The sequence below is a fragment of the Bos grunniens genome, chromosome 21 (assembly GCF_055505025.1).
Source record: "Bos grunniens cultivar Pamir isolate PY7600 chromosome 21, Bosgru_T2T1.0, whole genome shotgun sequence".
Taxonomy (NCBI): domain Eukaryota; kingdom Metazoa; phylum Chordata; class Mammalia; order Artiodactyla; family Bovidae; genus Bos; species Bos grunniens.
The window spans coordinates 15945330-15959376 of record NC_141185.1 but is presented as its reverse complement, the minus strand read 5'-3'; the positions used below and the strand labels follow the sequence as shown (position 1 = coordinate 15959376).

At 37.5% G+C, this 14047-nt stretch overlaps 1 long non-coding RNA gene across 2 annotated transcripts in view; it reads right to left on the bottom strand.

The window, feature by feature from the left end:
- LOC147349178 (uncharacterized) overlaps positions 1–12205 on the bottom strand; it is a 137770-nt gene extending 125565 nt beyond the window's left edge. For both annotated transcript variants that reach the window (XR_015149496.1, XR_015149495.1), the window contains exons 1-2: positions 12078–12205; positions 10209–10315 (exon numbers count right to left, since the gene is read on the bottom strand). This is a non-coding gene — a long non-coding RNA (uncharacterized LOC147349178). The remainder of the gene's footprint in view (positions 1–10208; positions 10316–12077) is intronic.
- Positions 12206–14047: the final 1842 nt, after the last annotated feature.

The window sequence follows — 14047 nt, the reverse complement described above, 5'->3', positions numbered from 1 at the left end:
GAAACAAACTTACGGTGAACGAAGGGTAAATGATGAGGGAAGAATAGGAGTTTGGGATTAACTTACACACACTACTTCATGTAAAATAGATAACCAATGAGGGCCTACTGCATAGCACAGGGAACTATACTCAATATTTTGTAATGACCTATAAAGGAAAATAACCTGGGAAAGAATATGTATACACATATATGTGGATATGTGTGTGTGTATAACAAAATTATTTTACTGTACATTTGAACTGACATGACATTATAAATCAACTATACTTCAATAAAAAGTTGTTTAATAAAATAAAAAGAAAATAGAGCACTTTTAAGAGTGCTCAAAAACAATATGGCAATTTTTTTTACAAAAGGTAAAATTAGAGAAAAGAAAGAGCCTTTAGAAATGAAAAAATGACAGTAGAAATTGAAAGTTTTTTAATGATTTAAAATATAAAGCTGAAGAACTCTCCTAGAAAGTTGAATAAAAAGATAAAGAGTTGACAAATAAGAAAAAAAGATAAAAGACTTAAAGGATTCTTTCAAGATATTCATTATCTGACTGATAATAGCTCCAGAAAGAAAGAGAGAACAGAGGAAAGGAACTAATAAAATAAATAATTCAAGAAAATTCCCCAAACTAAAGATATATTCCAGATTTTAAAAGGTGAACTAAGTACCCAATGTCATGAACAACACACATGCACTCTCTCTCTAAGACTGGTTGATAGTTGTGAAATTTGGAATACTGAAAAGAAAGATCATTTTAAAATGGTACAAATGAGCTTATTTACAGAACAAAATTAGAGTCACAGATGTAGAAAACAAATTTATGGTTACCGGGGGGAAGGATAGAAGGAATAAATTGGGAGATTGGGATTGACAAATACACACTACTATGTATAAAGTAGATAATTGATTAATAAGGACCTACTACAGCATCGAAAACTCTATTCAGTACTGTGTAAAGACCCATATAGAAAAAGAATCTCTAAAGGCGGATATAGGTAATGGCGGATTCACTTTGCTGTATAGTAGTGACCAACACAACACTGTGAATCAACTGTACTCCAATAAGTAATTTTTTAAAGGATAGAAAATATTGGTATAAAAAGGTAAAAAAAAAAAAAAAAGAATCCAGAGTGAAATATATATATTGAAAATAATAATAACAAACAGATATCAAAATAAAACAAGACATGAGAAATAGAATGGCAAGCCTCAAGAGCAATGCTGAAATGTAGAATATAAGAAAACGTCTTCAATATTCTGAGGGAAATACAATTTTAATCCACAATGCTATAAATAAAACTTAAAAGTAGGAAGATGAGATAAAGATCTTTTCATACATGCAAAAGAGCATAAAAATGTATTTCTCAAACATCCTTTCTCAAGCAGCTATTGAAGAATTTCTTTGTATAAAACAGAAATAGGGCCTGTCTTGGTGGTCCAGTGGCTAAGAGTTTGTGCTCCTACTGCAGGGGGCCTGGCTTAAATCTCTGGTCAGGGAACTGGATCCCACGTGCCACAACTAAGACCTGGTGCAGCCAAATAAAATAAGTTTAAAATTTTAAAAAGCGGAAATTAAAAAAAAAAAAACAAATGAAGAGATGGGATCCTAAAACATAGTCCATCATCAGGATGGCAGCAAAAGAAAGTAATTTCCAATCCACAATTCAGAAATTCTAATTAGAAAAGAAAAAAATACAAAGTATAAAATGACTCATTTCAAAAAAATTAAAAACAGGGTTTTGACACTCTGGGGAAATGAAATCAATTTACCTGCTTCTAACATTAAATTTCCTCCACTACAATCACCTATTTCTTGTTTCAATTATTCAACCTTTCTTTATTATTTATTTTTAATTGGAGGATATATTGTGTTTGTTTCTGCCATACATCAACATGAATCAGCCATAAGCATACGTAGGTGTACATATGTCCCCTCCTTCTTGAAACTCTCTCCCACTTCCCATCCCACCCCACCCCTCTAGGTGGTCAAAGAGCACTGTCAACCTTTCTTAAAAGCAACACTGTGGTGAATTATAGAGGATGCAAAATGTCTCTTCAAATATGAAAAAAAACTTTGGTATTTCTGAATCAGGAAATATTGAAAGCTTATTGTTTTTACGAATTGTTTGAATTTTTAAAATTTATCTTCCATATATTTTTCTGGTCTCCAAAACTGGTATGTGAAACCAGGAATTAAAATTCACCTTTTATTGTAACGCCAAAAGTCGCCAACCTAAGGTAAGTATTCAGTGAACAACTACGTAATCTACAAGATACTGAGCTTATAGTAATTAAAGCATAATTAATTCATGTGAATTGCTACTTGAGCTGTTAAACTCTTAATGGTGTTACAGAAGAAGCTATCGAAGAACTGCATAACAAAGACCCAACAGGAGTGATCAAGTGGGACTCCAGTACTTTGCAGAACATATTAGAAGAAATCAGCCTTTCCCTAAATATCAAGAGACAGAGGCTCATTACCTAGACTATACTTTGAGCAAATACTAAGCAAAGACTAGGAAATTTCTGTGATTCTAATTAGGGTTCTAAAAAAAGAAGTTGACAGTCCAGGACAGATGGCATGGGAAATGTAGGATAATATCCCCGGGGTGAAAGAGAGAAGAAAGAAAGGTAAGAAAGCCTGGAGGAAGAGAGGATATTTGGGAAAGAAAAAAGGAAAGAGAATTGAAGAGAGAAAGGATGGAAAGGAAAGAAAATGGAAGGGAAATCTGAAATGAACAGAACATTCAGAACTATTCGCTTACTGGCACTAACTAAATGTTCTTATTAGTATCCTCACAGAAACTATTGTCAGAATCCACTGTTTCTAATGGTGCTGATGAATCTGTTTGCAAAGCAGGAATACAGACACAGACATAGAGAAGGAACTGGTGGACCCAAGTGGGGAGGGAAAGGGCGGGATGAATTGAGAGAGTAGCACTAAAACATATACACGACCATATGTAAAACAGATAGCTGAGGGGAAGTTGCTGGACAACACCGAGAGCTCAACCCAGTACTCTTGATAACCTAGAGGGGTGATGGGGTGGGAGGTGCTGGGGGAAGGTTCAAGAGGGAGAGGACATATGTATACTTATGGCTGATACACATTGTTGCATGGCAGAAACCATAAGAGATCACCATGCTTTACAAAACATTGTAAAGCAATTATCCTTCAATTAAAAAAGTTTTTTAAAGAATTCACTATTTCTTTCCTTTATTTAACAGAAACACATTGTGACTCTGGCCTCAGGTACTGTGCTAGGAATTAAGGATTCAACAATGAACCCTATACCATGATAACTTTCCTTGTGAAGCTTAAGGTTTGGGTATAGATGTATGTATACCTCATAAAAATGTGTATCTTCCTCGTGTTATTGTTTTTATAATTCTTAACAACATCCACTGGATCATCAAAAAAGCAAGACAGTTCCAGAAAAACATCTATTTCTGCTTTATTGACTATGCCAAAGCCTTTGACTGTGTGGATCACAATAAACTGTGGAAAATTCTGAAAGAGATGGGAATACCAGACCACCTGACCTGCCTCTTGAGAAACCTATATGCAGGTCAGGAAGCAACAGTTAGAACTGGACATGGAACAGACTGGTTCCAAATAGGAAAAGGAGTACATCAAGGCTGTATATTGTCACCCTGCTTATTTAACTTCTATGTAGAGTACATCATGAGAAACGCTGGGCTGGAGGAAGCACAAGCTGGAATCAAGATCGCTGGGAGAAATATCAACAACCTCCGATATGCAGATGACACCACCCTTATAGCAGAAAGTTAAGAGGAACTAAAAAGCCTCTTGATGAAAGTGAAAGTGGAGAGTGAAAAAGTTGGCTTACAGCTCAACATTTAGAAAACGAAAATCATGGCATCTGGTCCCATCACTTCATGGGAAATAGATGGGGAAACAGTGGCTGACTTTATTTTTGGGGCTCCAAAATCACTGCAGATGGTGACTGCAGCCATGAAATTAAAAGATGCTTACTCCTTGGAAGGAAAGTTATGACCAACCTAGATAGCATATTCAAAAGCAGAGACGTTACTTTGCCAACAAAGGTCCGTCTAGTCAAGGCTATGGTTTTTCCTGTGGTCATGTATGGATGTGAGAGTTGGACTGTGAAGAAAGCTGAGCGCCGAAGAATTGATGCTTTTGAACTGTGGTGTTGGAGAAGACTCTTGAGAGTCCCTTGGACTGCAAGGAGATCCAACCAGTCCATTCTAAAGGAGATCAGTCCTGGGTGTTCATTGGAAGGACTGACGCTAAAGCTGAAACTCCAGTACTTTGGCCACCTCATGCGAAGAGTTGACTCATTGGAAAAGACTCTCATGCTGGGAGGGATTGGGGGCAGGAGGAGAAGGGGACAACAGAGGATGAGATGGCTGGATGGCATCACCAACTCGATGGACATGAGTTTGAGTGAACTCCGGGAGTTGGTGATGGACAGGGAGGCCTGGCATGCTGTGATTCATGGGGTCGCAAAGAGTCAGACATGACTGAGAGACTGAATTGAACTGAACTGAACTGAACATATCCTTTTGTGTTTTCATCAAAATCTAGAATAAAGAAACCATTCCAGGCCCTAACTGGGTTGGTCTTACTGACCATACTCAGACTTTGTGGGAAAGAGGATGCCAAGGGTATAAAGCCAACTAAGCACCACTCCACAGAATCATGCTTTACTGAGTTTTTTATTTCCTGTGTACACTGCTTATTACAGCTACTGGTTTGTTTTTATTGCTGCTGTTGATGTTAAAAGGGACATCTGGAAACCAGGGATTAAAAGTTTTCAGCTCCATATGAGCTCAGGGTTATAGCCCTAGACCTTAGGCAAGTACCTCTAATCAATTTTGCCAAGGTTCTCACTAATAGAATCTGTAAGATCAAGACTGGTGTGTCAAGGGTCTCTTGTACCAAGAAATATTTTAAAAGCTGCAGTCTTTTGGAATTCTTCTTTCCTCTGTAGCCCACTAAGTCTCAGGGATATACTGAAGCAGGATTTCAATAAAGACTAAGTTTACATTTTATGTGTAGAATTGGAACCAGCAGAGAAGACCTGAGATGCAGTCATAGACAAGTGTTCAGGCAAGTTATTTTATGCATCTCTCCTACACACAGACTAGAAACTGTAGCTCTAAAACTGATCCCACTGGGACCTGAGACAAAACATTTTCCAAACGCTCTGCTAATTGCTCTCCTCTATCCATTTGTTCCCATCCTTTCCTAGTTTTCTGCTTTTCTCTTTACCTTTGCCCCATGCTGATGTCTCATCGGAATAAATCTGTTCCCTTTTTTCCATTACAGAATCGAAAGAAATACTCATGAGAAAGGTCTGAAATAAGAATGAAGAGGACAAAAGACACATTCAAGAAAAGAGTCCCTTAAAAATTACACATCTGGATATGTTTTATGCACCAAGTTGTGTAATTGAATCCTTAAGAGACCAGGAAAAGAAAACACCCCAGTTCTTTTACAGAAGACCAATAAGGTCATTCATTCCTTTGCCTCTTCCTCTCCATTGCTTAAGCCACTCTAATAATGAAATGAATTCCCTTCTCTTCTTTTTATTTTCATTGTGTGTGTCAGAGCCTTGGATGGACATTTTGTTATTCTGCAGTCCTTGTGGACAAAGATATCTGAGATGTGAGAGGCATGTTAAGAAACCATTTATAGCTTATACAACAGAGCTTTAAAAAGCCCAGGGTCAGCACAGCAGTGTCTATTTCATCTAAAGCAAAGATTTTAAGCCAAAGGGAAAAAAGAAACGGTGTTTTGAGTTTTATTTACCACTACTGATAATTCAAAGAAAAACAAAAATAGCAGAGACTAAATGCACTATAATTAACCTAGACTCAGAAAAAGGGATTTTTGAATGTGCAAAATAAAAAAAATTTAAAAATTACAATGCTTCAAAATTGTTATTTGACAATGTTTCTATATCCTGGCTTCAATTTAGAAAAATCTCTGGAGCCAGAATTCTACTATTCTAAAACAGTATAAACATCTTTATCCTGAAAAACTTGGTTTCTAAACATCTTAATGATGATGATTACAAGAATTTATTTTCAAAGCCTTTTTTTGTTACCAAAAGACATCAGAATGAGAAAATAAATTTGGTTGCCAATGATTTGAATTCTAATAGTGTAATTTGCCTACACAAGTTTGCTATTTGCAGCTTTTAAGAGACTGAAACAGCAGACATTCTCTTACTTTCCATTAATCCTTACCTCAAAAGACTCTGGTTACTAGCTACATTTGGGCAAACTACCAACCCAAGAGGTATCCAACTGTGAAAGTTTCCATGAAGTCTCTCAGAGTCACATTCAGAAATAGGTGGCTAAATAAGGAGTGTGCAGTGTATGGGATTTGGGTTAGAAATAATGCCTAATGGGTTAACCTCTCCGAAAAGGGAATAGAAGTTGCATTTAGAAGTGATAGAATGGTCTGTCAGTCAGTCATCTCCTACCAATCTATCTAGCCCACTCTGATCTTTCCTCTTTTCCTACTTACCAATCACCTCTCCTACCCTGCTCAGAATCTTTCTTCTTCCATCTGCTGACTTCTCTTCAAAGGTCAGGACAAGGTAGAATACATACTACATGTGAAAGATTACCACCTCTTAAACTGACTTTTTAACTTCTCCTCTCCCTCCATTTTAAAGGAAATTCCCACTTACTGCTCCCTAAGAGCAATATAGTAATTCTGTTGAATTAACACAAAAAGGACTTCTTGGGAGGGCTTGTGATCACAGTGGGCATTAAGCTTGGTGATGGACCCTTGGTCAAGTCTAGTGAGCACTATGACTCCAGGCTCCGCCTCTCCAACCGAGGGATCCAACAATAGCCACTAGCCCTGGGGAGCATCAGGGTGACCTGCAGACTCAAGTCAGCCTGCTGGGCTTGTACCCCAGCTCTAGACACGAGCAAGTACCCATCTTGAAAATGGGATTGCTAATGATAAATATAGTACCAATACAGTTGTATGATGTTTAAGTAAATAAAAACTAATACCGTGCCAAAGCGCTTAGAATATAGTACCTGGATCATCGGCTACCTTAAATAGCTTGTCAAAATAAATTTTAGGCTTGTTAAAATTAACGAATTTTAAAACATAGATTGTAGTCTATGTACCAATCTCATTTGTGATTAAAATATAATGTCACCTTTGTTAGCTTACTTTAAAATTTTTTTCATGTTTGGCATTAAAACTTCTCAGCCCCCAGTCTTTTACTTTATACAACATAAAGTAAAACTCTAAACTGTATTTTTTTTTAGTTAAGCATCTTGTTTCTTTATTTTTTTTTCCTCCTCTAAACACTACAGTACCCGGCAAAAGAGCTTAAATTTGAGTGGATTATTGCAAAAATCGACTCTTTCTTAATAACATACTCTCTCATTCTAAATGACATAGGAAAACCTATATAATCTAAGTTATTTCCCTATGGTTTTTTCATTTGCAGGCTGTGCTTTCAAGCATGCACACAACTAAGTAGAAAAAAAGAAAAGAAAAAGTGGCTTCAGTTACTAAACCCTCTAAGCCAGTATAAAAAGACGCAGCTAAAGGTGCTCTTTTCCATCAAAACAACTATCTTAAATGCATTTCATTGTGGTACTTCCAAGTTTGGATGGTATTTTAATGGAAGTAAATGGAAGCTAAAGCCAGTTTGAGCAGTACTGTATTACAGGCTGCAGCCATGACTCAGAGTAATTTGATCTAACCAGGTTCAATACATTACATCATGAACTTCAGCTTTTTCTCTGCAGTAAAACCATTTGGAATCCTGATTTCCAGCCAACACTGACTTTGCCTGTTACAATTCCTAAATTAGAGTAGTATGGACCAAAACATGCCAATGTCCAAAATCTCATACATATTCAGAAAAAAGTTGGCCAGGTGACCTTGCTCAGTAAGGAGGCAAAGAGTAAGAACCCAAGGAGAAAAAATGTATGATATTTCTAGAGATATATAAATATATAGAGAGAGAGATTCCTGAAAACAAGAAATTTAATGTTTTCAATTCAATATGCACTTAGAGTCAGAGTTCCAAATCTCAGGATCGTAACTAATCAATTTAACCACAATTTTCACCAATTTTCTCAACCTTTGTAAGGTTAAGGTCTGCCACAACAATATTACCATCTAGTAAGTCATGGTTCTGTCCATCCACTGCTCAGACTCAAGCTGTGATTCATGAAGGGTGTCCATCTAAAGAGCTGACATTTGGTATGAATGAAATTTGGTATGGATAAAATTCAGCGTGATAAAGACACTGATATATAATTCCATATATTCCACTTTAAAAGAATAATTTGATGGTAAAAGTCTTCATTATAGAAGACTTCATTTAAAAAAAATTTTAAAGCATATGACTATGTTTGTGAAGAAATTGCTAAGTAAAATCCCCAGAAGAAAATCTGACACCATGTTGGAATTGTTTAATTGAGCATTCACTGTCTAGTTAGAATTATGTGATTTCAATAATGTTCAACATTCATAAGATAAACCAGAATCCTTGTACTGTGCAACCTCACATTTTAAAAAAAAGAAAGAAACAACAAATCCAAAGGATCAATCAAGATGGTAAAGAAGCAGAATTAAAAGCAGTAACATATTCTAGAATATGCCATACACCACTTTGTGTTCATATTAACAAGAAAACAGACTAAATAGGAACTAAATGGGACAAATTATTTTTGGCCACAAAGAACAGTGCCTATTTTACATGTTAACCTACACAAAGCTTGATGGCCCTTTTTAGAAATACTAAATTGGAACTTTTCCAAGAAACACTTAATCAAAACCTCAAGTGATAATCTTCAAGTTGCGTAAGACAGTACCAAAGATTTTTCTTTAATCATCTGACCTTTCCTTTGGACATGGATAAAATGGAGTAACCCTTCTGAGCTATCTCATGCCTCTTGCCAACACACATACCATGAATTATTAACAACACTGAACATATTAGAAAACATATGGCAACAATCATCTTTTCTAAATAACAAACCTAAGTTTGAACACAGCTTTTGTAATTGTGTGAAGTTTTTAAAAATATAAATAGCTTGTGGGACTTTTTTTTTTAATTCATAAGTAACGCACAGTACTTACATGTAAGGAAAAATAAAACAAAGAAAACAAAAGCCACCTATTATCACCTAAAAAAAGTAACTACTAACATTTTGGTGTATACTTCAATCTTCTTTCCAAGTCTGTATATATAAAATGTTTTTGGGTGCATGCTTTTAGTCTCTCAGTCGCATTCAACTCTTTGTGACCCTCATAGACTATAACCTGCCAGGCTCCTCTGACCATGTCCTTTCCCAGGCAAGAAAACAAGAATACTAGAGTGGGTTGCCATTTCCTTTTCCAGGGGATCTTACCACCCTAGGAATCGAACCCAAGTCTCCTGCACCTTAGGTGGATTCTTCACCACTGAGCCACCAGGAAGCCCCTTATATAATGTTTTTAGTTTGTATAAAGTTGGGATTCTCCTAGAATATTGTTTCACAAACTTAATAATACACTACAAACATTTTTTTCACATCATGAAATATTCTTCTACTAATTATTTTAGTGAAAATGGTATTTAACCAAGCTCTAGCCAAGATTACAAATTGTTTAATTCTTCATTGCTATAAATAATGCTTTGATAAATATTCTAGTAGATTAATCAAAAACTGTTCTCTTGGGAAACATTCCTAGAAGGGAAATGTTATGTTAAATTATACATATGTTTTAATGTTTTGGAATATATTGCCCAATATCTAAAAAGCTCTTTTTTCAAGTGTTCCACGTTTTACTTAGTTGACTGTGCTCCTATCTAGATTAGTAAAAATGATAGTCACCTAGAATCTTTCCATGATTCATTCAAAAGGCTTCCACAGTGCTGGCCTCCAGTATTTCAAATAGGTACCAATTAGAGTTCGTATGGTGGCGCAGTGGTAAAGAATCTGCCTGCCAATGCAGGAGACTCAGGTTTGATCCCTGAGTCTGGAAGATCCCGGAGAGAAGGAAATGGCAACCCAATCCAGTATTCTTGCCTGGAGAATCCCATGGACAGAAGAGCCTGGTGGACTGCAGTCCATGGGTCACAAAGAAACGGATATGGCGGAAACAAATTAGCACTAGAGTTATATGTCATTGCTCCCCCATCAATGCCTACAGTCCAAAGACAACACCAAGAACAAACATCAGGTTACACTTACCTCAAGGGATCATTTAATAAACATCATCCCTTTGCAACTGGGTGAGCATTCTAAAAATATTCAGAAATCAGGCTTTCGTATTCCACAGGATTCTATGCTCTTCTATACTATAAGACACAATTCAAAGGATTGTACTCTATAAGTCATAATTTATACTTAATTTTTAAATGAGTTTCTTTCAAAACAACTATTTTGCACGTTGTTTTCAACAAAGATTTTCCCTGATTGTGATTAGTTTAAATGTGAGTCCACATGGCTTGGGGTTTCTCAAGTGACACAGTGGTAAAGAATCCACCAGCCAATGCAAGAGATGCACCAGTTGCAGGTTCGATCCTTGGGTCGGGAAGATTCCCTGGAGCAGGAAACAGCAACCTAGTATTCTTTCAGTATTCCAGTATTCTTGCCTGGAAAATCCCATGGACAGATGAACCTGGCAGGCTATAGTACACGGGGTCACTGTCGAGACTCGGACTCGACTGAGCAACTGAGCACACACAAATACCACACGGTTTAGCAGTTAAAGGTAAAGTCAAGTTCAGCAGTTGGTCGCCCTGTGTTTGAATTCTTTCCAACTTACTTCCTGGTTCTTCTGGCACTGAGCAAATTAACCACTTTATGCCTCGATTTCTTCACATGAAATTTGAGTACAAGAGTGAAATTTCTCCTGAAGTTGTTATATTAAGAGCATTAAATAAAATCTCTGTAAGATGCTTAACACTATGCCTAGCACATAATAAACATTCAACATCTGTTGGTAGAAAGAAAAAAGAAAGAAAGTGAAGTCGCTCAGTCGTGTCCAACTCTTTGCGACCCAGTGGACTATAGCCCACCAGGCTCCTCCGTCCATGGGATTCTCCAGGCAAGAATACTAGAGTGGGTTGCCACTTCCTTCTCCAGGGGATCTTCCCGACCCAGGGATCGAACCTAGGTCTCCCAAATTGCAGGCAGATGCTTTAACCTCTGAGCCACCAGGTAGTTAATATTAAGCAAAAATTGCCTCTGGCACTTTGAAATTTGTTGCCCTTCATCTGCCTAATAAAGTATATTCTGTGCAGCTTGTGCGAATATAAGGTATTTTTCGTCTCTGTAATACTAAACGAACGTTGGTGACCCTCAGAAGCCAGCAAAGGTGCAGAGTTTTGATTAAGTAGATAAAATCCTCTCTGGCGCCTCTGGCAACATAGCCAGTGCTTAAACTGAAACAACACTGACATCTAGTGGTCATAGAGGTGAATTACATGTGTTACGCAAAGTGGCAAATTTTAAAACCCAAATTTTCCTACAATCTCAGGGGAAATAAGTGACATAAATCCTTACATAGATTTGTGCCTATGCTCTTTGGTTATATCTCATCCTTTGGTTACATAAAAAGTGTTTTGAATAACAAGTCCACATTATCTATCATATCAATCTTTACTCATTTTAATCAATTTAATCTTAAAATTCCAAAATAGAGATATATTTAGAGAAATATTACTATATGTTCACTTTACACTCAAAACATATATAAAAGTCTAACAAAGTAGTGCAAATTACTACACTACTATTACTACTACTATGTAATCCAACATAATACAATAGGCATAAAATACATTAATAGGCCTTGACTATTATATATTAATTTATAAATCTATTTTATACAAGTTTATAAGGGACATTAAAGAATTGAAACCATTGTGTTAAATAAAATATAGCCAATCAAGGTTTGTTTTTTTTTTTTCCATTACATTTTTCTATAACAAGAAAGAGTTGGAAAATTAGTGTTTCAGGTAAGGGTTTACACATCAATCATGAAGCAAGCTTTAAGAGAATTTCTTACAAGTTAGAAGATTAGCCACAGGAAATCCATCACTATAGGACTATACTTACTGAAGCTGTGCTGGAACTATTTTGCCCTGTGTTTTAGTCTCTTGGTTACTTTCCTGCAAGGAAACCTTAAGATTTATTCAGCAGCAAGACCTCAGCAGTGCTAATTAGAAATGCTAATAGGAAGGACTGATGCTTGAAACTCCAGTACTTTGACCACCTGATGCTAAGAGCTGACTCACTGGTAAAGATTCTGATGCTGGGAAAGATTGAGGGCAGGAGGAGAAGGGGTCAACAGAGGGTGAGATGGTTGGATGGCATCATTAACTCAGTGGACAAGAGTTTGAGCAAACTCCAGCAGATGATGAAGGACAGGAAGCCCGGCATGCTGCAGTCCATGGGGTCGCAAAGAGTCAGACACGCTTTAGTGACTGAACAGCAACAAATAGCTGCAACCAGATCATGAGAACAAAACTAAGAATGATCCCCTGAGTTAGCTGAACTCACCACCACTGTTAACAGCATCTGCTGCTTGTAGAGCATTTATTACATCTCACACTCCGATAGGCTCTTCTATTTCATAGCGGCTCATTTGTTCGACAAATAGACCACCTATAGTGCTGCCAGACCATGTAATGACAATGGTGGATCACAACAGATATAATCCCTATCCTAACTGAGCTTAGAAGTCACTGGAGAAAATAACAATAACCACCAATCTGAAACAAACTTATAACTGAATTATGAGCTGAATTGCACCCCCTAAAATTCATATGGTGAAGCCCTACCCCCAGTACCTCATCGTGTGACTATACTTGTAGACAGGGCCTTTGAAGGGGTAATTAAGTTACAATGAGGCTTTTAGGATGGGCCCTAATCCAATCCGACTGGTGTTCCTACAGAAAGAGAAAATGTGGACACAGAGACACAGGGGTGCGTGCGAGCACAAACACACACACAGGAAAGATGATGTGAGGATTCAGCGAGAGAGCAGCCATCTGCAAGCCAAGGAGAAAGGCTTCAGCAGAAACCAAACTGCTGGCACCTTGATCTTGAACTTCCGGTCTCCAGAATTGTGAGAAATAAGTTTCTGCTTTTAAGCCCACCAGTCTGTGTTATTTTGTTATGGCAGCCTTAGCAAACTAACACACTGTGAACGAAATGCCGTGTGAGGAAGGTTCACAGAACTATGAGCACATACAATAGAGCATTCGATTTAGTCAGAGTCAGAGAAAAATGAACTCTGAAGAATGAGTGGAGGTTAATAAGTCTGAAAGGGAGAGGCAGCATGCTCCACACTGAAGGGAGAGTTTGCACAGGACCCTGGGGTGAGAAGACACAGGGCATATTTCCAGAACTAAGGGGAAATCGACATGACCAGAATGCAGGCAGTGAAGGGACGCATGCTATGAAGTGAAGCTGGAGAGGGAAGCAGAGACCAGATTATGCAGACACGTGCAGGCCAGCAGTTAAAGATGTTGGTCTTTATCCTGTGAAAATTGAAAATCATTAATGTGCTTTAAGCAGAGAATAACATAATTTTGAATTTTAAGATTACTCCAGCTAGAGAAGTGAGAAGAGATTTGAGGACAGCAAGAAAGGAATGAGGAGACCATTTAGGTAGTTTTTTCAGTGTCTAGCATAGAGAAGCGATAAACTGAAGGAGGGTGATGGCAGTGAGCATGGAAAGATATACACAATTAACGAGATATTTAAGAGGTACTGCCACAGAGACATGGCAATAACTTAAGTTTTAGAGGGTGATGGAGAAAGGTCCTGACAGATTTCTGGCTTGTAAAATGAGTAAATAAAAAGGGTACCATCCTTTAAGAAAAGGGCTTCCCTGGTGGCTCAGTCAGTAAAGAATCCGCTTGCAATGCAGGAGACCCAGGTTCAATCCCTGGGTCGGAAAGATCCCCTGGAGGATGAAATGGCAACCCACTCCAGTGTTCTTGCTTGGAGAATTCCATGGACCGAGGACCCTAACGGGCTACAGTCCACAGGGTCACCAAAGTCCGACATGACTTAGCAAC